The sequence below is a fragment of the Odontesthes bonariensis genome, chromosome 10 (genome assembly GCF_027942865.1).
Source record: "Odontesthes bonariensis isolate fOdoBon6 chromosome 10, fOdoBon6.hap1, whole genome shotgun sequence".
Lineage (NCBI taxonomy): Eukaryota > Metazoa > Chordata > Actinopteri > Atheriniformes > Atherinopsidae > Odontesthes > Odontesthes bonariensis.
In genome coordinates this window covers 34800707-34821558 of record NC_134515.1, presented here as the reverse complement: position 1 = coordinate 34821558, position 20852 = coordinate 34800707, and positions in this window count along the sequence as shown.

The following is a 20852-nucleotide window of genomic DNA, read 5'->3' as shown; positions in this document are numbered from 1 at the left end:
ACTCTTGCAATGGACTGTGTCTTTCTGATCTCTGGCCTAGACAGTTGAGCTCTCTTTGACAGAAACGCGGGTATGTGGACTTTGCAAGGAACGCAGTCTTCAACAAGGAAACCCTTGTCAACCATTATGGCCATAGATGGGTTAAGGAGGGCCACAATACCGGACTGTTTTAAGATCTCTTTATCACTGATGGCACCTTGATAAAGAGAGGACACAAAGGTCACTGCACCATGAGGGGCTATCCCAATCAATCCTTTGAATGTACAGTGTGACTTGTAAGTGGAAAACACCTCACTCTGGAGGAGAAGGGAATTTGGTGTTTGGCATCGCAGTTCTGTGCAATCTAAAATTATTTGTGTGTCAGCATAGTCCTGAAAAACATCTGGGAGGTGAGCTTTCACAGTATCCTCATCTAGCCAAATATCCACAGCTCCCAATACAGTATAAAGGAAGTTGGCCCATGTGTTAACAATACGACTTACAGTTGAACGATGTATTCTAAATCTGTGGGCCAAATCCTTTTGCATCAGTCCCAATGACAGGTAGTTCATGAACAGAAAGAACTCGTCAATTGGTTGAAGAACCTGGAAAAAAAATGATCTTATCAACCGATTGCAAGAAATACATTATGACTCAAAACATCTTTTGATATAACATTTGAAAATTATGACATAGCATTTTTTGGAAGGAAGACAGGAAAACCTTTACCGTTGCACTGGCAGAGTGACGGATCTGATCAGTCTTTGGTAGATTCCGTGCTCTTGTAACCCGTACAATGTCGGAGGTGGCTGGCTCAATTTGCTTCCAAAAGCCCATCAGGTGGTCATCACTTGCAAATCTGTGGAACATATGAGTTATATCAATCATCATCTTTATTTCAAAACCACACACAAATACCACCCGGATAATATAGTTAGTTTGTTGCTTTTAAGATAGATACTTTATTGATCCCCAGGGGAAATTCAAGGTCTCAGTAGCTTACAGACATCAGACACAACAAGCACTAGCATAAGGAAAGTAATATAAAAAAATTCCACTGTGCAATAGAGACAGTAGAAGATAAAGCATGCTACTAAAATACTAGATATACTGTATAAACTAAATCAAATAACAAATATCAACTAAAAAACTAGGTAATAAAAATAAATATAGTAATCTAAATATAAATAGTGCAGGGCAAGGCAGTTCAGTGTAATGATCGTGAATTAATTTAAGAGATACTGCTGTAGCAGTCAGGTTAAAGTACACTAATACATACTTTAATGGTAAAGGCCTATGTTACTAACTCAGACATAGTGGATATTTTTATTTACCTGGTATAGAACCGCATGTCCTCGTCAGAGGCAGAAAACCGCTCCAAACCGAACTTGCTTCTGACTGTTAACTCCTCGATTTGTTTTCGGAGTCTTGATATCTCCTCGCGTAGCTCTTCGTTTTCATTCAGTGAAAGATCAAGCGCAGCAGGCTCAGTACTGGCGCAGTAGTCATGTTCATGACACGGCCATGGGCCATCATCATCAGGGTCAGTCTGCATCTCTGTTGGGTCGTTGGGTGGACGCTCTGCTCTTTCCCATACCCCAGGCCGTGGGGTTGGGATAAAATAGTTGTTCCAATGAAAAAGAACAGGAACAGCTCCAGGTCGCAGTCGCCGTCGTCCAACAGGAGTGGGAGGCTCTATCAGATCAAGGTTGACAAAGTGTCGTGAACACACTCGGGACGTACTTGTGACGATAAAATGGTCTTTCCTGATTTTAACCACCCACTGTTTCTGCAATTCTGAGTCTTTTGGAAAGGTGTGAAAGCTCAGGTGAGAGTTGGACCTGGTTGATGCTGTGAAGAATGGCACACAGCAGTTGTGGTTAGACCGGCTATCCGTTCGTTGTTGAAACGATAATTTTGTCCGTTTACATGTCATGTTTACTTAAAAAAAAAAATAAAATAAAAATGTAAATAACGAAATGTTTACCAGACCGGTGAGGTACTAGCATAAGCTTCCAGCTGTATGTATGTCTTGAATTTCCCCGGATGCTAATGCTACCGGATGTTAACAACCATCCTTACATTTCTGCGAAAATTACGTCACATTTTGGCGTGCACATAGCCTATTGTGTGCCTTGATCAGTCAGGATCTCTTTCCGGATCCCGACTCGGTAGATCACTTGAAACAGTGCCTGTGCAACACTCTTTGCAGATATGCTGCGCAGTGGCACTGCCTCTGGATATCGTGTTGCGTAATCCACCAGGACTAACACAAAGCGATAGCCGCGTGCGCTTCGGTGAAATGGCCCGATGAGATCCATCCCAATCCGCTCAAATGGGACCTCGATCAGCGGTAACGGGCGCAAAGGCGCTCTCGGGATGGCCGGTTGGTTAACCAACTGGCATTCGGGGCAGGACGCACACCAGCGGCGTACATCCGCCCGAATGCCTGGCCAATAGAATCGGGCCATTACACGGTTCAGTGTCTTTTCATACCCCATGTGCCCAGCCATCGGGTTATAATGAGCCGCCTGGAAAACCATTTCCCGACGGCTTTTCGGGACCAACAACTGGGTTACTGTTTCCTCTGTCTGAGTGTCACGACTCACTCTGTACAATCTATCCCTGCACAATGAAAAGTGTGGATATGTTAACGGTGCGTCAGGGTGCACCATGTGACCATCAATTTTTATCACTTGGTCAAAGGCACAGCGTAGAGTATCATCACAAGATTGTTCAAGTGGAAAATCTTCCATGGAGTCAAACACGGGAACCTGCGGCGCCTCCTCAGGAGGCGCTGCCGGCTCCCCCTCCCCGTCTGCAGTGTCGGACAACCTCGCGTCACCACTGAGCACCGCGCACATATCCCATGTCCCTGCTGGTCGTGAGCGCACCCCCACACATTGCCCCACCAGTTTATCAAACCCAGGCCAATCCGTACCCAAAATCAGGGGGTGCACCAGGCAGGAGCTAACCGCAGCCTTCACACTATGCTTTTTCCCCTTATAACGAATTTCCACTGGAACTACAGGGTATCTGTGAATATCCCCATGTACACACCTAATATCCACCCACCCCGCCTCTATCAAAGCCCTGGGTCGAATCAGATTCTGGTGAACTATAGACTGCGTGCAGCCTGAGTCCACCATTGCCTGATGTGTACCCCCCTGAATCCTTACCGGAACGCTGTACGTCCCTCCTGGACCGGCGGAGGGTGCCGGAGGGCCGACAACCCGGATCACCTGGCCGACCTCCATTAGCGGGCACTCGCGGCGAAAGTGACTGGGCTGCCCGCACCTCCAACACTCCTGCACTGCCACCTGAGGGGCCCTCTGCGGGTCGGGAGCAGCTCCTGTAGCGGCTGGAACCTGGGGTGGAAAGAGGCGGGAGAGGTTATTGCGGGGCAGTGGCGATGGTCTGGCAGTTGTGTGGTGCAGGGGCTCGGCGGCGGACTGCCCCCTTCGGGACGCTGGTGTGGGACGGCTGGGAGTTGCTGGCCGCGCCTCCAGTGTCCGGCCCCGGGAGAAGACAGCCAGATGATCCTCCGTGAGGGTGATTGCGGTCGCCAACTCCGTCGGTCGGTGACAGCGCACCCACTCTGCCGTACCCGTCGGCAGCCCCTCCACAAACTGCTCCAGTATTATCTGTTCCAGCATTCTTTCCTCGCCCTTGGATCCCCCTGGCTGCAGCCACCTAGTCGCCGCGTCCTTCAGCTGCTGCGCATATGTGAACGGCCGGTCCGTGGGGCTCAGTTTCGTCCCCCGAAAACGGCGGCGATGGTCCTTCGCCGAGTAGCCGAGGCGATCCAGCACTGCCCTCCTGATCGCCATGTAGGCCTAATCCCGAGCCCGCACAGGGAGGCCCAGCGCCGCTGTTTGGGCGTCCCCTGACAGGAGGGGAAGCACCCGTACCGCCCACTCTTCCTCCGGCCACCTGCATGCCTCCGCCGTCGCCTCGAACATATCGAGGAATTATTGTGGGTCGTCGGTTGGGGACATTTTGTGGAGTGCGACCGATGCAAGTGGGGGAGCTGGTGTTCCTGCTCCGGCCTGCCCCACCATCACCTCCAGCAGGTGGGTCTGCCGCTCTGCTTGGTCCTGCAGCACTGCCAGCTGCTGCCTGCTGCTGCCTGCTGAGGGCCGCCTTGTCCCGGTGTTGTGCCGAATTCGGCACCCCTGCCGTCAGATGCACCCCCTCGCGGGAGCGAGCGCGCACCACTCGTTTGTTCAGAAAGTGAAGCATTTCGCCTAAACAAACGCTGGGGAACATACTATTCTACGATTTAATTATTTATGAAGGAAATGGAAGAGAAGAACATCTGTTGCTTTCGGTCATTAAAAGTCTAAAGGGAGAACTCTCTCTTCGTCGGTGGCGTAGTGGCTTAAGCAGCCGCCCCATGTACAGAGGCTACAGTCCTTGCTGCAGCTGGCCCCGGTTCGAGTCCCGCGCCGGACGGCCCTTTGCTGCATGTCTTACCCATCTCTCTGCTTCTTGTCTATCTCCAACTGTCTATCCATTAAAGGCATAAAAAATATTAAATAAATAAAAAGTCTAAAGAGTGTTCTTCTCAACACAAAATCTCGTGATAGCGAACGCACAACAACACTTTTCTGTTCTGTGAAAATATATACCCCAGCCATAAGTACAAAATAAATGGACTTGATTTTTTTCAAAACAAGGTGAATATATTTGACTTGGGGTTTCACAAGACTAAATATGATTCCAGCTTTTGTTGCAAGGTTCAAAAGTAAGTGCTTTTATTTGTGTTAACCTGTAGGCTATGTAGGTCGAAACAATAGCCTTCTGATCCTGAATATCACGATATGAAAATGTAATTTGATCTATGCCTGATAGACAAGTCATAGCATCTGTGTGTTTCTCACCATTAAAGGACATATTCTCATATTCAATAGCTACACTTGTTTTTAAGAAATTAAATATTTTTCTTGCTGCTTTATAAGATAAAATACAATAAACCAATCCCCCATCCACCGCTAACATATCTGTTATCAGACCTATCAAACTCGTACATATATTGGCACCAAATGCATGCAGTTAAAAGTACCTAATGCTGAGGTCAAAGAAATAAAATTGTGCAGATGGGGAGCATTTCATGGCAGGCCTTGTGTTCCCTTTCCTGTGATACAGCATGTACCCCCTGCTTAACTCTTACTGTAAAGCTGTCACATGCACTAAACTGACTCTGGTTAAACACATCTTTGTACTGTGAAAAGCATTTGATGCTGGGATCAACAGAAGAAATATTGGGGGGGGGGGGCATATTCCGGCATATTCCGGCAGGCCTGTTTTTCCACCTGCCAGAATAAGCACCCCCCCTTAACTTTTACTAGGAAGGTTGCACATGCTTGAAACTTACTCTGCTTACACATACTAGTCCCCTGTGTGTACTGTGAAAATTATTTGATGCTGGGATCAACATAACAAATATTAAGGGGGGGTGCATATCACGGCAGGCCTGTTTTTCCACCTGCCGGAATAAGCACCCCCCCCTTAACTTGTACTAGGAAGGTGGCACATGCTTGAAACTTACTCTGCTTACACATACTAGTCCCCTGTGTGTACTGTGAAAATTATTTGATGCTGGGATCAACATAACAAATATTAAGGGGGGGTGCATATCACGGCAGGCCTGTTTTTCCACCTGCCGGAATAAGCACCCCCCCCTTAACTTGTACTAGGAAGGTGGCACATGCTTGAAACTTACTCTGCTTACACATACTAGTCCCCTGTGTGTACTGTGAAAATTATTTGATGCTGGGATCAACATAACAAATATTAAGGGGGGGTGCATATCACGGCAGGCCTGTTTTTCCACCTGCCGGAATAAGCACCCCCCCCTTAACTTGTACTAGGAAGGTGGCACATGCTTGAAACCTACTCTGCTTACACATACTAGTCCCCTGTGTGTACTGTGAAAATTATTTGATGCTGGGATCAACATAACAAATATTAAGGGGGGTGCATATCACGGCAGGCCTGTTTTTCCACCTGCCGGAATAAGCACCCCCCCCTTAACTTGTACTAGGAAGGTGGCACATGCTTGAAACTTACTCTGCTTACACATACTAGTCCCCTGTGTGTACTGTGAAAATTATTTGATGCTGGGATCAACAGAACAAAAGTTAAGGGGGGGTGCATATCACGGCAGGCCTGTTTTTCCACCTGCCGGAATAAGCACCCCCCCCTTAACTTGTACTAGGAAGGTGGCACATGCTTGAAACTTACTCTGCTTACACATACTAGTCCCCTGTGTGTACTGTGAAAATTATTTGATGCTGGGATCAACAGAACAAATATTAAGGGGGGGTGCATATCACGGCAGGCCTGTTTTTCCACCTGCCGGAATAAGCACCCCCCCCTTAACTTGTACTAGGAAGGTGGCACATGCTTGAAACTTACTCTGCTTACACATACTAGTCCCCTGTGTGTACTGTGAAAATTATTTGATGCTGGGATCAACAGAACAAATATTAAGGGGGGGTGCATATCACGGCAGGCCTGTTTTTCCACCTGCCGGAATAAGCACCCCCCCCTTAACTTGTACTAGGAAGGTGGCACATGCTTGAAACTTACTCCACTTTTCAGTCCCGAGTGTACTCTGAAAAGTACAGTAGTGATGCTGGGAGATACACACCACTTTATTTTGATTTATTGTTTTCCGATTTTAATTTTACTTTTTACACTGAATTTGTATTTGCATCTATGCATATGAAATAAATAGAAATACGGGGGCAACATAAGTAGACTACACACTAACAGCATTTCCCCCTTCATTTTACATACAATTACAATTATGTTAGCGAAGGATGATAATGTGCAGCAGTTCTAGCGTACAAACCCAACACTGGTCTGATAAAGAACTCACACAGGCACAAAATACATGGTGGGGAATCAGCTCTGTTTAGCCGTAACAACTTTCCCCTCACTGGACAGGAAAACCTCCCATTGATACATGCTCTATGACAGAGGTCTACACGCGCATCAGGTCCCTTTCGGTATCTAATTGGCTGTCAACTATCACGTAGACTACCTGCTATTAAGTTTACTAATACACAACACAAAATAAAGTTTAATTTAGTATAATTAGGAGCAGTGTTCTAACCATGCCGAGAATTTCGGGGGGTCCCATTTTATTTTTTCTCGGGGGGGGGGGGCGGACAGCACAGCTTTATGCCAATTACGCACACAGGCTCCACACCTCCACACACGCATCACGTCTGCAATCATAACTCATCAGGGGAAATCACATTTTGCCAATATTTTAGATGTAGTATATAAAGTGGATATACGTAATTCAGCGCAACCATCCCCCTGGCTACTGTGTTACCTATAGGTTATCTGCCAGCGCATTGATATGTAAACATTGAGACTACAGTAAAGTCATGTTCATTCTACCTCCAAGTTGAATCCTTTATTATATATACTATGTTGGAGTAAAAGACACAACATTAGAGACCCCCCAACATTTCCCAAATCATGTTTTCGGGGGGTCTCGTGTCAGTTTCAGGGGGTCTATCCCCCGAGTCCCCCCTAGTTCGAACCCTGATTAAGAGCCTATTATCATATCTGTCAACAAATACTATTTAGATCAAATATTAATGTAGCCATATTTAGTCAAGTCATTTCATTATAATTTATATACATTTAAACAGCATGTCAAAGCTACTGAATACATTAATTGTAGTCTGGGCTTACATTATCCAATTCGGCAATGACGCTACTGCATAGAGACGACACACTATTGGGAACGCCATTAAGGCATCTGATCCATACCGACAACAACAATTGACCGACGACGACGACAGCAATATGGATCCAGTGTTGTACAACACTATTTTGGAGTACAAAATTGAAGGCCGATATATGCCTAATTTAACAAAGAAAGAAAAAAATGAAGTTCGGAGAAAAGCTTCAAAGTTTATTGTCGAAGGTGAGTTATGGATCCCTTGAAAAAAAAAAACATTACGTTGATTTCATTGTAGTCTATGTCTCCGACTTTGCTATGTTTAATACATTTGTTGATGTTAATGTATGTTACAATTAATTTCCTAGATGGAGCACTTTACTTTTTGAAGGGTCCTGGGAATGCCATAAAAACCAAAGTGGTTAGAGGCACAGAGGAGGCTAATGAAATCTTCATGGATTTCCATGACAGCCCCAGAGGTGCTCACACTGGTCAAAAAAAGACCCGAGATGCCATTTCCAGAAGATTTTTCTGGCCTGGCATGACAGCTGATATAGACAAATGGGTAAGTTTAAGCACTGCAATTGGAGAGAAAATAAGCACATTGGTAGCATGTATAGTTAAAAAAAAAGGATCAGATCCGTTATTTTCCCTATCAATTTGCTTCTTCAATATTTCAATTTAATTACAGACATTTTAAAACCTGTTCTAGCCTTTATGTTCGACTCTGATATGAAGTGACATAAAAATGCCAGCAGATAGTTAACTATTTCATGTTTCAGGTGTCAGAATGTGCAGTGTGCCAGTCAGCTGCGCATGTTATCAAACAGGAGGTGGAGTATACCCCGATAAAGGTAGCTTGTTGACACATTCTCAAAATCAATGCCTGTTGTTTTATCATGAAAACATATTACATATTACTAAACAGATATAAATACATACATATCTTTACATACTCCACAGCAGTTTACAAACTGCTTTTTGTGCAACATCTCTGTAAAAGGTTTCCAGTGCCCAATTACCATCTTCTGCCCTTTATGGGGAGAAGATTGCTACAGAAATGCATATTTTATTTTGTACTGTTGTTTCTATCAGGTTACACATCCATTTGAGCTTATCGGCATGGACTTAATTGGCAAGCTGAAAGAGTCAAAAAATGGGTATAAGTACATCTGTGTCATGGTGGACTACCTGACAAAATGGACGCAGGCCTACGCTCTGTGCACAAAATCGGCACCTGAGGTAACGGGGTGCATCATCAAATTCTTTTACCAGTTTGAGGCTCCCAAAAGGATCCTGACGGACCAAGGAAGAGAGTTTGTGAATGATGTAAGTTTAAAAATGCCTTGAAAAATATTGCTGAAATATTTCTGTTGGGTTTTGATCTATATAGAGTATGTTATTTTTATTTAACAGATAAACAAGGAAATTTGCAAAAAGTTGCTGATAAAAAGGAGCCTTTGTTCACCATATCATCCTCAGACCAATGGACTGGTAGAGAGGATGAATGGCACAATACAAAGGTACAATACAAATGGTTGATGTAACGTGAATTAATTAAATATTCTGTGTACATTATCAACTTTATGTATACCTTATGGTCTTCAGTTGACTGCAGCAAATGCAAGTGGGATCACAAATCTTTTAGTGAGATGCCTATTGTCAATTCAAATTTTTAATTTTTTTAGAGCTGTCAGCAAACTGGTGGCCAACAAACCTGAAGACTGGCCTGAGTACTTGGATGCGGTCATGTTTGGGTTGAGGACCAAAAAACAAATTACAACAAAGTTCTCCCCATTCTTCCTGATGTTTGGAAGAGATGCTAGGTACTTCTCAGAGGTGCCACAAGACTTCATGGTTGGTAAACACGTCTCAATATAATTTTAGGTCTATCGATGCAGTGTTGTAAACATGGGCTGAAAGACTATAAAAACATTTGTTCACAGGTCGACAGCAGTGTTGAGCATGTAGTGGCTCAGGAAGATGTGTCAGAGGACATAAAGCGCCTTGACGAGATAAAAGAAATTCTTCAGGGCAACATATCCAAGCAACAGGACAAAACCAGGAGACGGATGAAGCAGGGTGCTCCTAAACCCGCTTTGAAAATAGGTGACAAGGTCTGGAGACAGAATGTGAGGAGTCAGCAGAGGAAAGGGGGCAAATTGGAGGCAAACTTCCTTGGCCCTTTCACTGTGGTGGCACTACAGGGGAAAAGTGCCGATCTGCAGGCAGATGATGGGAATATCATCAACAAAGTAAATGTTGACCACCTACAACTAGCTAAGGTGGAGCAGCCCCGAATCCCCCACAAAATCAGCGCATCATTGGCCCCAGCCTCCACCCCAGCTGCAGCACCAGCCTCCATCCCACCTGCAGCACCAGCCTCCACCCCACCAGCATCGCCAGCCTCCACCCCACCTGCAGCACCAGCCTCCACCCCACCAGCATCGCCAGCCTCCACCCCACCTGCAGCACCAGCCTCCACCCCACCAGCATCGCCAGCCTCCACCCCACCAGCATCGCCAGCCTCCATCCCACCAGCATCGTCAGCCTCCATCCCACCAGCATCGCCAGCCTCCATCCCACCAGCATCGCCAGCCTCCACCCCACCAGCATCGCCAGCCTCCATCCCACCAGCATCGCCAGCCTCCATCCCACCAGCATCGCCAGCCTCCACCCCACCAGCATCGCCAGCCTCCATCCCACCTGCAGCACCAGCCTCCATGGCAGGCCTAACCCCACCAGCTGGGCGAGCATCAAGAGGCCCTGTCTCTGCATCAACCGCAACCTCTCCATACACACACAATTCAGCTGAAAAATGTAGGTATTATGATATTGTATTTCTTAAATTTTTTTTTTTTTTTCAAAAGGTACACATTTTCTTGTTTTTTATTATTCAGATATTCAGGAGGCATGGGCAGGGAAAGATGTCCATGTAATTCTTTCCAAAGTGGGCCCTTACAGTTTGTTTTATTGGGACATATTAAACATGGGTCCTAACAAGGAGCTGGAGAGTCAGGTAACACTTTTTCATTATTGTATGAAATCATAAATTTCCACTCCCTAATGGGTAATATTTCAGTTATGACATTTAGAGTATATTGTGTTGAAATAAAATTACCATAAAACGTGCAAGGAAAATCACTAATACTACAACAATGTAGTAGCAGTGAAACTGCCACTGTGTAATCCTAGTGACATCTTAGTAACATTTGTTTTATAGGTGATAAATGCATATTTAAATGTGCTAATGCTCAAGCACAACCAGTGCAATGCCGGTCAAGCTGCCGTCATTGACACCTTTGCAATGACCTCAATCTGGGAAATGAAGTTCAAAAAAATCAGGGTATGTACTGGAGTGTAAATGTTACAAATATGCTTGTTTTCTAGTTAAAGGGATTCAGTATTTTTTATTTATTTACTTTTTTCAGATTGATCCAATGGCACACAACTTGATTGTGGGAATTGTGAACGAGAACCATCATTGGATGTTGGTGGTGAGAAGAGGAGCATTGCACAACATCATAGAATTTCACTAATATAACTAATGCCCAGGGTGTTTGCCTAATTTATGTTGTGTTTCCATGTGAATAATAAAAGGTGATCTACCCACATGAGAAAAGAAGCCTTTTCATGGATCCCCTCGGGGAATCTAAAGGCAAAATTAAGACGTGCCTGGAGTCAACAAGGTAAATTTGACTCTTAAATGGAGTAGCTCTTCTATGAGTTGCTAAATAATGTGCAACAGTTTACAACATATGTGCTATATACATACTTTAGAGCCTTCATGAGGAAAAAGGGCTGCAATGTTTCGAGGTGGACATGCAGCACTCTCCCTCATAGCCGTCAACAAGATTGCACATCCTGTGGTGTCCTGGCCTTAAAAGTGAGTGTGAAATACAGCTACAGTAGCAAATTTAGTAGCAATCGCAGTGAAGATCTTGACCTGCTTTCAGACATCCTGATGTAGGTTTTATTAAATGTGGTTATACAATATGTAATACTTTTCATTTGTTTGATTTGTATTTAACGAATTGGGGGGGGGGTGTCAAACACCATGCAATGCTTATTCCATTCTATTAATCAAAGTTCTCTTCAGTTTGCAGAGAAAATTTTGCAAGGGCAGCCAATGAACCTTGAAACATCACAGAAGGCAGTGGACCAGTTCAGGCTAGACATAGCCAAGTCCCTCCTTAGAGAATCAGGTGTTTCCTTTTTGCTCAACATTGTCAGTCACTTCATGTTGTTGTTTTTTATGCATGTTATCTCACAAATAAGCAACCCTAAGACAGTCAATTCATACTGTGCCAAGCAAATTGTATTAATCTGAACATATTTGTTCAATGTTGTTTGTCTTAACAGATGACCTGAGCAACTGTTGTTCTTTTTGTGGGTCGGAGGACCAGGATGGAACCCAATGGGTAATTTATACACTTTGCCACAAAAAATGAAAAGGAATAGTTTTTACTGTATCAATGTTGCCCTGGTTATTTACAACAATTGATTGATACATTCTTCTGCATCATCGGCATCTACAGGTACTACTAATACAGGCATCACTTATGTTGTACTCGTTCTGTGTTGACATGCAAGATTACTTACTTTCCATTGTACATGTGCTGTAGAAAATAGTTTTTTAGCCAGAACAAAACAATTATGTTGGTGAGATGAAGGAATATTAAAGATATTATTAGTCAATTAATTTAGAGTTATCCTATATTTAAGGACACTTTATAATCTAAAATGTGCATACCACTACACCTCCCTATTTTCCCAGATTTGCTGTGACGTGTGTCAGAGGTGGTACCACCAGAACTGTGTGGATTGGCCTCCAGTGGATGAGGAGTTCTTGTGTCCCGCTTGCAAATAATGCTGTCCCTTGTTATTTATTCTATTTGTTTTTATATTGTTAAAATGTTTTTTATTGTTGATATTTTTGTTTGTTTTCATAGAAAGCTATTGTGATATGTTTATTGTGAAGGTGTTCAGTGTTCAAAGTGTTTTTTCATCACAATAAATTATGTATATGCTCCCAATGATTTTGTGTGCACATTTCCCAAAAGAACAGTTGGGGTGAATATGTGTAATCACAAGGTATAAATTACAATATCCTAGTGGGATAATTGTTTTTCTGTTTCTCTCAGCATAAAATACCTTTTCAGATTATAGTCAAAGGACTGATACTGATGAGGGGAGTCATTTTCAAGCATGTGCCACCTTCCTAGTAAAAGTTAAGGTGGGGGGTGCTTATTCCGGCAGTTGGAAAAACAGGCCTGACGGAATATGCACCCCCCCTTAACTTTTGTTCTGTTGATCCCAGCATCAAATAATTTTCACAGTACACACATGGGACTAGTATGTGTAAGCAGAGTAGGTTTCAAGCATGTGCCACCTTCCTAGTACAAGTTAAGGGGGGGGTGCTTATTCCGGCAGGTGGAAAAACAGGCCTGCCGTGATATGCACCCCCCCTTAATATTTGTTATGTTGATCCCAGCATCAAATAATTTTCACAGTACACACAGGGGACTAGTATGTGTAAGCAGAGTAAGTTTCAAGCATGTGCAACCTTCCTAGTAAAAGTTAAGGGGGGGGTGCTTATTCTGGCAGGTGGAAAAACAGGCCTGCCGGAATATGCCCCCCCCCCCCCCCCAATATTTCTTCTGTTGATCCCAGCATCAAATGCTTTTCACAGTACAAAGATGTGTTTAACCAGAGTCAGTTTAGTGCATGTGACAGCTTTACAGTAAGAGTTAAGCAGGGGGTACATGCTGTATCACAGGAAAGGGAACACAAGGCCTGCCATGAAATGCTCCCCATCTGCACAATTTTATTTCTTTGACCTCAGCATTAGGTACTTTTAACTGCATGCATTTGGTGCCAATATATGTACGAGTTTGATAGGTCTGATAACAGATATGTTAGCGGTGGATGGGGGATTGGTTTATTGTATTTTATCTTATAAAGCAGCAAGAAAAATATTTAATTTCTTAAAAACAAGTGTAGCTATTGAATATGAGAATATGTCCTTTAATGGTGAGAAACACACAGATGCTATGACTTGTCTATCAGGCATAGATCAAATTACATTTTCATATCGTGATATTCAGGATCAGAAGGCTATTGTTTCGACCTACATAGCCTACAGGTTAACACAAATAAAAGCACTTACTTTTGAACCTTGCAACAAAAGCTGGAATCATATTTAGTCTTGTGAAACCCCAAGTCAAATATATTCACCTTGTTTTGAAAAAAATCAAGTCCATTTATTTTGTACTTATGGCTGGGGTATATATTTTCACAGAACAGAAAAGTGTTGTTGTGCGTTCGCTATCACGAGATTTTGTGTTGAGAAGAACACTCTTTAGACTTTTTATTTATTTAATATTTGTTATGCCTTTAATGGATAGACAGTTGGAGATAGACAGGAAGCAGAGAGATGGGTAAGACATGCAGCAAAGGGCCGTCCGGCGCGGGACTCGAACCGGGGCCAGCTGCAGCAAGGACTGTAGCCTCTGTACATGGGGCGGCTGCTTAAGCCACTACGCCACCGACGAAGAGAGAGTTCTCCCTTTAGACTTTTAATGACCGAAAGCAACAGATGTTCTTCTCTTCCGTTTCCTTCATAAATAATTAAATCGTAGAATAGTATGTTCCCCAGCGTTTGTTTAGGCGAAATGCTTCACTTTCTGAACAAACGAGTGGTGCGCGCTCGCTCCCGCGAGGGGGTGCATCTGACGGCAGGGGTGCCGAATTCGGCACAACACCGGCTCATCCAGCAGCTGGGCCAGCATGCTGATCGGCTGCTGCGGTTCCGTCATCTCAGTTTCCCCTTTTTTTTTTTCCGTCTGCTGAATCCCAGTTCGGGCGCCAATGTGGCGTAATCACAGCCACTGCGGGTTCCTTAAGCTGGAAAGTACGACTGAGATCTTGATGACGGTATAATGCTTTATTTTATTCACTCTTTCAGTGATCCTCTCAGCACGGCCTCCCTCCTGCGCTTCCTGCGCTGTCTGCCGGCTTGCTCTCCTCCTCTCTCCTGGTTCCAGCACGCTACTGAGTTTATAAAGGAGAGTGATTAGACAAGTGGATGCTGGTGTACTAATCACTCACCTGGTGCTGCTCCCCTGAGCTCTCTCCACACCTCTCTCCTGCAGCTGATGCACCACGCCCCCTCCACACCAGGTTTCACCACTTCTTCATCTCTTGGGAAACCCTCAGCCTTAGGAAAATTAAGTTCATATTGTTGTCCATAGAGCAGACACTGACCAGAAAAAGTGACCGGGTCGGTAGTATGTTACCGGATGAATTGTCAAAAAATGTATCTCCTCCTGTCTTTTCTTTAGCTCAAGAATTGAAAAAGTTTTTATCATGGCTGTTGCTCAGATACTTCCGAGTCATTTCCTTCAGTTAGGAAGGTTTTTTGATAAATAGACTATTCAACCAGATCCCATAAGTTTGACTGGGTTGTACACCTCCGATCCTTGTAACTCAGCTGTCAGGATCATTCCTCTACTGTGAATGATGGGTCCAATTAGATAGCCTCATTTTAAATTTTGCTTTGAAAATCTTGCAGAGTTGCAGGTGGGAAGATTTTCCTACCTTTGAAGGGAGACAGGGAATGGATTTGTCCTAAATTCAACATGTATTTTACGTTGATTATATCGTTGCTCTTGGTTTGTCTTTTGCGCACAGACATGAGGGTGGTTTTAATTTTCTCATCTGATGTTCACCAACAAAGCAAAGTATATTTTCTAAAACATCCACCTAGGGGTGGGTGGATACAGTGGGAGTTAATGGTGAAGATATTTGCCTAAACCTCTCACAGCTTCTCAGCTCTGATCCCTTTCCTGCTGCATAAATAAAAGAAAATACTTTTAATCCTGACTCAGCAACAGCCAAACATGCACAAATGTGCACATACAAATAGAGCTATACAGCAACACATCTGCGTGCCTACATTAACATTCCCCTTACACACAGATCAATATTTCACTTTCATATACACAAACACATGTATGTATGCATGAGCTGGAACCATACAGACAGAAATTAATTGAAGGCATTTCATACACTGATATGTTATGCTCCCAGGATACACACACCACACACCAGGACAAAGGTGAAAACTTAAGAGACAAACCTTAACACACAAATATGAGAGAAAACACAATTTTACTCTCTCTCACACAGGACCTGTGAGCCTTGTCTGCTTGGCTGGCTGGATGTTTTGGTTGCCATGGTACCAGTCAGCTGGAGGGTGTGAGTGGGTGTTGGTGATAAGGTCTGCTGCAGACTCCTGGCCAGGATGCAAACACACGCATACACACACACACACACACACACACACACGGACACACACACACAAGGATCATTACAATTTTGTAAGAGAAATAACAGAATAAAAAAAACACTGAATAAAGCTGTAATGCCACTTGTAAATGTCACCAGAGATGGGTACCTTTACTGACTACATCAATTGACCTGGCAAGGTGAGCAGACAATCTGACAGAGGAAGAGGGAAAGATAGGACTTTGTTCAAGAATATTCTGCACATAAGTGGCAGCAAGTTGCAGTAGCTCCAATCATAATATGTGGGCAAAACAGTGATTTTGAAAGATTTTTCTGGCTTACCCTGCCAACACAAGAGTTTTTTACAAACAGGAACAGTTAATTAGGCTCTCCAAATGTCAACTAACCATCCTGGGTCCAGGGTATAATTGGCCATTTTTGACTGCTTTTGATTTTACCTTCATATTTCACCTTAAAAGCTGTTTACCTTGCCTTGTTTGGTGTCTTTTTTTTTTCAGCAAAACCTCACGTGTGAGTTTACAGTTATTTTTTAATTTTAACATACTGTATTAACACATTGGACCTAAAATAACACAAAAAACATCAAATCTGAGTGGGAAAAAGACCACAAAAAGCACTTTCCTTAGATTAGCATCTTTTTACCGTTTCTTCCTTCACCAAATGTGCACCGAACATGACGACAATATTCAGGAAAAAGCATAGTGTAAATTATTTATCATAAGTCTGGTTTTAACTGGCCTATCAACACAATTTAAAAACTGATATATAGTTGGAAGTCTGCACTTTCAACACAAGTTGAAACAGAGACTCAGCGTCTTGCTGCATCTTAAATCGGTTAAGTGATTTAGACGTGCTGGTGCATCCATGAGGGCTAAAGCCCAAAGAGGAAATACTATAGATAGTGGGCGAGAGCAAGACGGTGGAACAGGTGGAGGAAGTTCAGGCCTGGTCTTCCCTCGATACTGATGGGGAACTTAAGATCACCAGCAATAAGATAGATGAGCTTGGAGCACTTAGGAAAACACAGAATGAAAATCAACATTGCAGTATTATGTGTTTGATTGAGACATAGCTGGCTTCACAACCATATATCGGACTCTAACACATCTCTAACTGACTTTAAGACGCTACAGACAGACAGAGACATTAGGAGCAGCAGCAAAAGAAAAGGTGAAGGTATTGCAGTGCTTTTTATAACAACATATGTTGTTATCCTGGACATGTCAGAGAGTTCAACTGTGTTATACTAATAGTGGTACATATACTACCTGGTGCCACTGCCGACACTGTCAGTGACATAATACGCTCAGTTCTTGCCAGGCTACTAACACAACATGCCAACTCATTCATGGCAATTTCTGGAGATTTCAACCACGTTTCTTCTCTGCTACTCTTCCAACCTGTCAATACTTTGTCAACTGCTCCACGAGAGAAAATAAAAAGTTGGATTTATCCTATGCAAAGGTAAAAGAAGCATACAGCTCCTCTACCCACCCATCATTAGGAAAATCAGATCACAATCTGGTTCTCCTCAACTCCAATGTAGCGTACTCACTATTGAATTGCGGAGAAATGAAAGAAAACCTTGAGGAGAAGGGCACCACTTTAGAAGATGGAAAAAATGATAATTAACCTGAACTGGTCTCACAACACTACTTAGTCGTTCTCGCTTGAATTGACCTCAGCCAAAAGGAAATGTCCAAAAACGAATGCAATTGAAATAGATGCTAAATATTTATTAAAATATTAACCAAAACAAAGCATAAACCAAAACATGAAGCTATGAAAACCTAATTTTACATTAAACATTTATCATAAGGTAGGAAACTAAATTTTACACAGGTGGTAAGATGAGTTAAACCATATTAAACCATATAGATATGAAATATGAAGATGCCTCAAAAAGGCAAAAGAAAAGGAAAAGATTTATTAATCTTTGGGTCCTAACTCTAGGCACAAGGAGTTAATAAACGGCTATAATGGCTGCCATCTCTAAACACCAACCAAAACATTCGCGAAGGAGAGGGTAGATCCTACTTTGAGTTGTAGTGGCACACTCACCCAGCTGGACAGCATTCTTGTTGATAACCACTGGATGCGGAGCCAAGGTGGTCTCTCCTGGATTCAGCTGACTGGGTCCTTGGGTCAGGTGTGGTTTGTCTGTCGGCTTCTTGCAGACCTCTCGCTCTTTTCCTCTGTCTCCGACTCTCTCTCCAAGACCCAGGTGAGGGGCATTGCCTGAACCATGCCTATTGTCCCTGTGATCAAGAAAGGAAACGCTGAAGCTGTGCGGATAAGTGGTGACTTTAAGGTCAACATCAATCCTGTGCTGCGTACAGTGCAATAAAAAAAAGTTCCATTGCCACACATAGAGAATATCTTTGCATCATTGTCAGGAGGGGAAAAGTTGTCAAAGAATGATTTAGTACATCTACCTGCAAATGAAGGTTGAACAATCTAGCAGGAACTTTCTCATAATCAACACTCTTAAAGGACTGTTTCAGTATTAATTGTTGAATCTGATAGTGTATCTGCTAGTGTGTCTTGTTCTGCCTCCACCTCTGGCACCTTCTATACTTTCATTACCCCCTACCCGAACCAGGGTTTGAATCCCATTCCCGCTTATCTTACCTCTTTTATTTCTCCCCCTACCCGAACCAGGGTTTGCATCCCCACCCCGCTGTGACTGGTGTGCAGTTGGTGAGAGGCTGAGGTAGCTTGTGGCTGTAAAAAGATGGTTGTTGTGGTGTGAGGAGCAGATCTATATAGGGAGTATAGGGAATTACTCACTGAGTCTGGTCCTTTATTTTATTATTTATTTTTTCGTTAGCACAAGTTTCTTGTGCTTACCTTGAATAGGGATGGCTCAGGTAATCCTGAAACATCCCATAGTTAAGCTGCTATAGGCCTAGACTGCTGGGGGGCCTCATCTGTCACATCTTTCCTCACTTTACTCTCTTTATGTATATGTGATATTATTGTGGTCATTAACACCCATTTCTCTGAAGGGACTTTGTGATGAGCCGCTTCTCTCAGTCAACTACTTAAAGAGGAACAATCAATAGGTTTCCTATCATTTTCTACCTTGTCAGTTCAGTTCAGAACAGTGACGTGCCCTGCTTTATGGGTCAACTGGAACGAGACAATTAAAGAATGTCGCAAGGACTCATGGGAGAGAAAATGTACCCCCAAAATGGGGTACAGACCTTTTTAATGCGCTTGTAATGACTTTGTGATAACACCTGTGCACCTTACACACCTCCCTTTTCCCTGCTGTGTATCGATAGAGCGGTGTTAACCGCGGTACCGTCACTGTGAACGAGAGGGGGTGAGAAGACTATAAATAGCCCTCGTAGTCATACATTATATAGGTGATTGGAGCTACGCTTTCTGGAGCGCCACACCGACCTCCCTCAGGGGATAGACATTTCTGTGGATCTGATGAGGCATTTCCCCCGCTACGCTCAGTATGTTCGGGCCGCGAAGTCCAGGGTGGCAGTGTGCCACGAGCTAAAAAAAAAAATATATATATATACAAATGGCATGTAGGTCCACCCCAGTCAGAGCACACTGAGACGTCTATCTTGTGAGGGACAGCGGTGCTTGACGGGGTGTTAGCTGCTGCCGGAAGCGCTAACAGTCAACCGGCTGCAGCTCTGATCATTATTTTCATTTTATTCACTGTAAAATGCTGCTGACTGCTGTCTTTTTTTATTCTTTTTCTTATTCTTATTTATTAATAAATAATAATAAAACATACTTTATCAAGCAAGTATGTTGGTTAATATGTTTTAATTACTGCTACGACTGTTAGCCTTCGCGAGCTAAAGTCTAGCTAACGAACCAAACAGGCATAACGTTAGCCTGTTCAGGCCATGGTTAAGGCGACTTTGGGCGGTTTCCCACCATAGTCCTGTGATGGGCACAGGTGAATTCTGGGTGGATTTGTGCATGCATACCCTAGACTCGTGGTGTGAGCGGTATCGGAGCGGAACTGGAGCGCATTTGATCAAAACTGGCTCCATACTCCGACTACATTTTGCAGCTCCACTCCTCGCTCGCTCCCCGCTCCGCTCCGTTTACGATGCAGCAGTGCAGCCACAGTGAAGTACCCCCCAGCACATCTTCAGGCACACCACCAGCGAAAGCTGACACACTATAGTGTTTAGACATACAAAAGCACACACAAAGGCAAAGTGTCATCTCAGATCACATTACAGCATTACAGAAAATTCTTCTAATGAGCCTCAGAATCGCTGGAATCAGTTCAAAAAGGTCCCAGAAAGGATCCAAAATGCTGCAGCCAGAGTTCTGATGAGAACTAACAGCAGAGATCATATTTCTCCAGTTTCAGCTTATCTTCATTGGCTCCCTGTTAAATTCAGAATAGAATTTAAGATTATTCTCCTTACATATAAAGCTCTTAATGACCGAGCTCCATCATATCTTAAAGATCTCATTGTAAGATATTTTCCTAACAGAGCACTTCGCTCCCAAACTGCAGGTTTAGGCAAGTTTATTTGTAGAGCACAATTCGGACAATGTAATTCAAAGTGCTTTACAGCTACATAAAATCACAAGAAAATCATTAAAAAAAAACATAAAAACAATCAAAAATAACCATTCATTCATTCATTTAAAAGTGAAGAGTGGAGATAAAATACTTTCAGGTGTCATATGCACAGCTAAACAGAACTGTTTCCAGCCTGGATTTAAATAAATGAGTTGAAGTTAACACCGAGATGTCTTATTAATTCCTCATTATTTTAGGCTTAAACACTCCATGACTTGGACCACTAGATGGCAATGTGGTTCCATAGAAAAAAGATTTTTTTTTCACACAGCTTGTACAATCTTG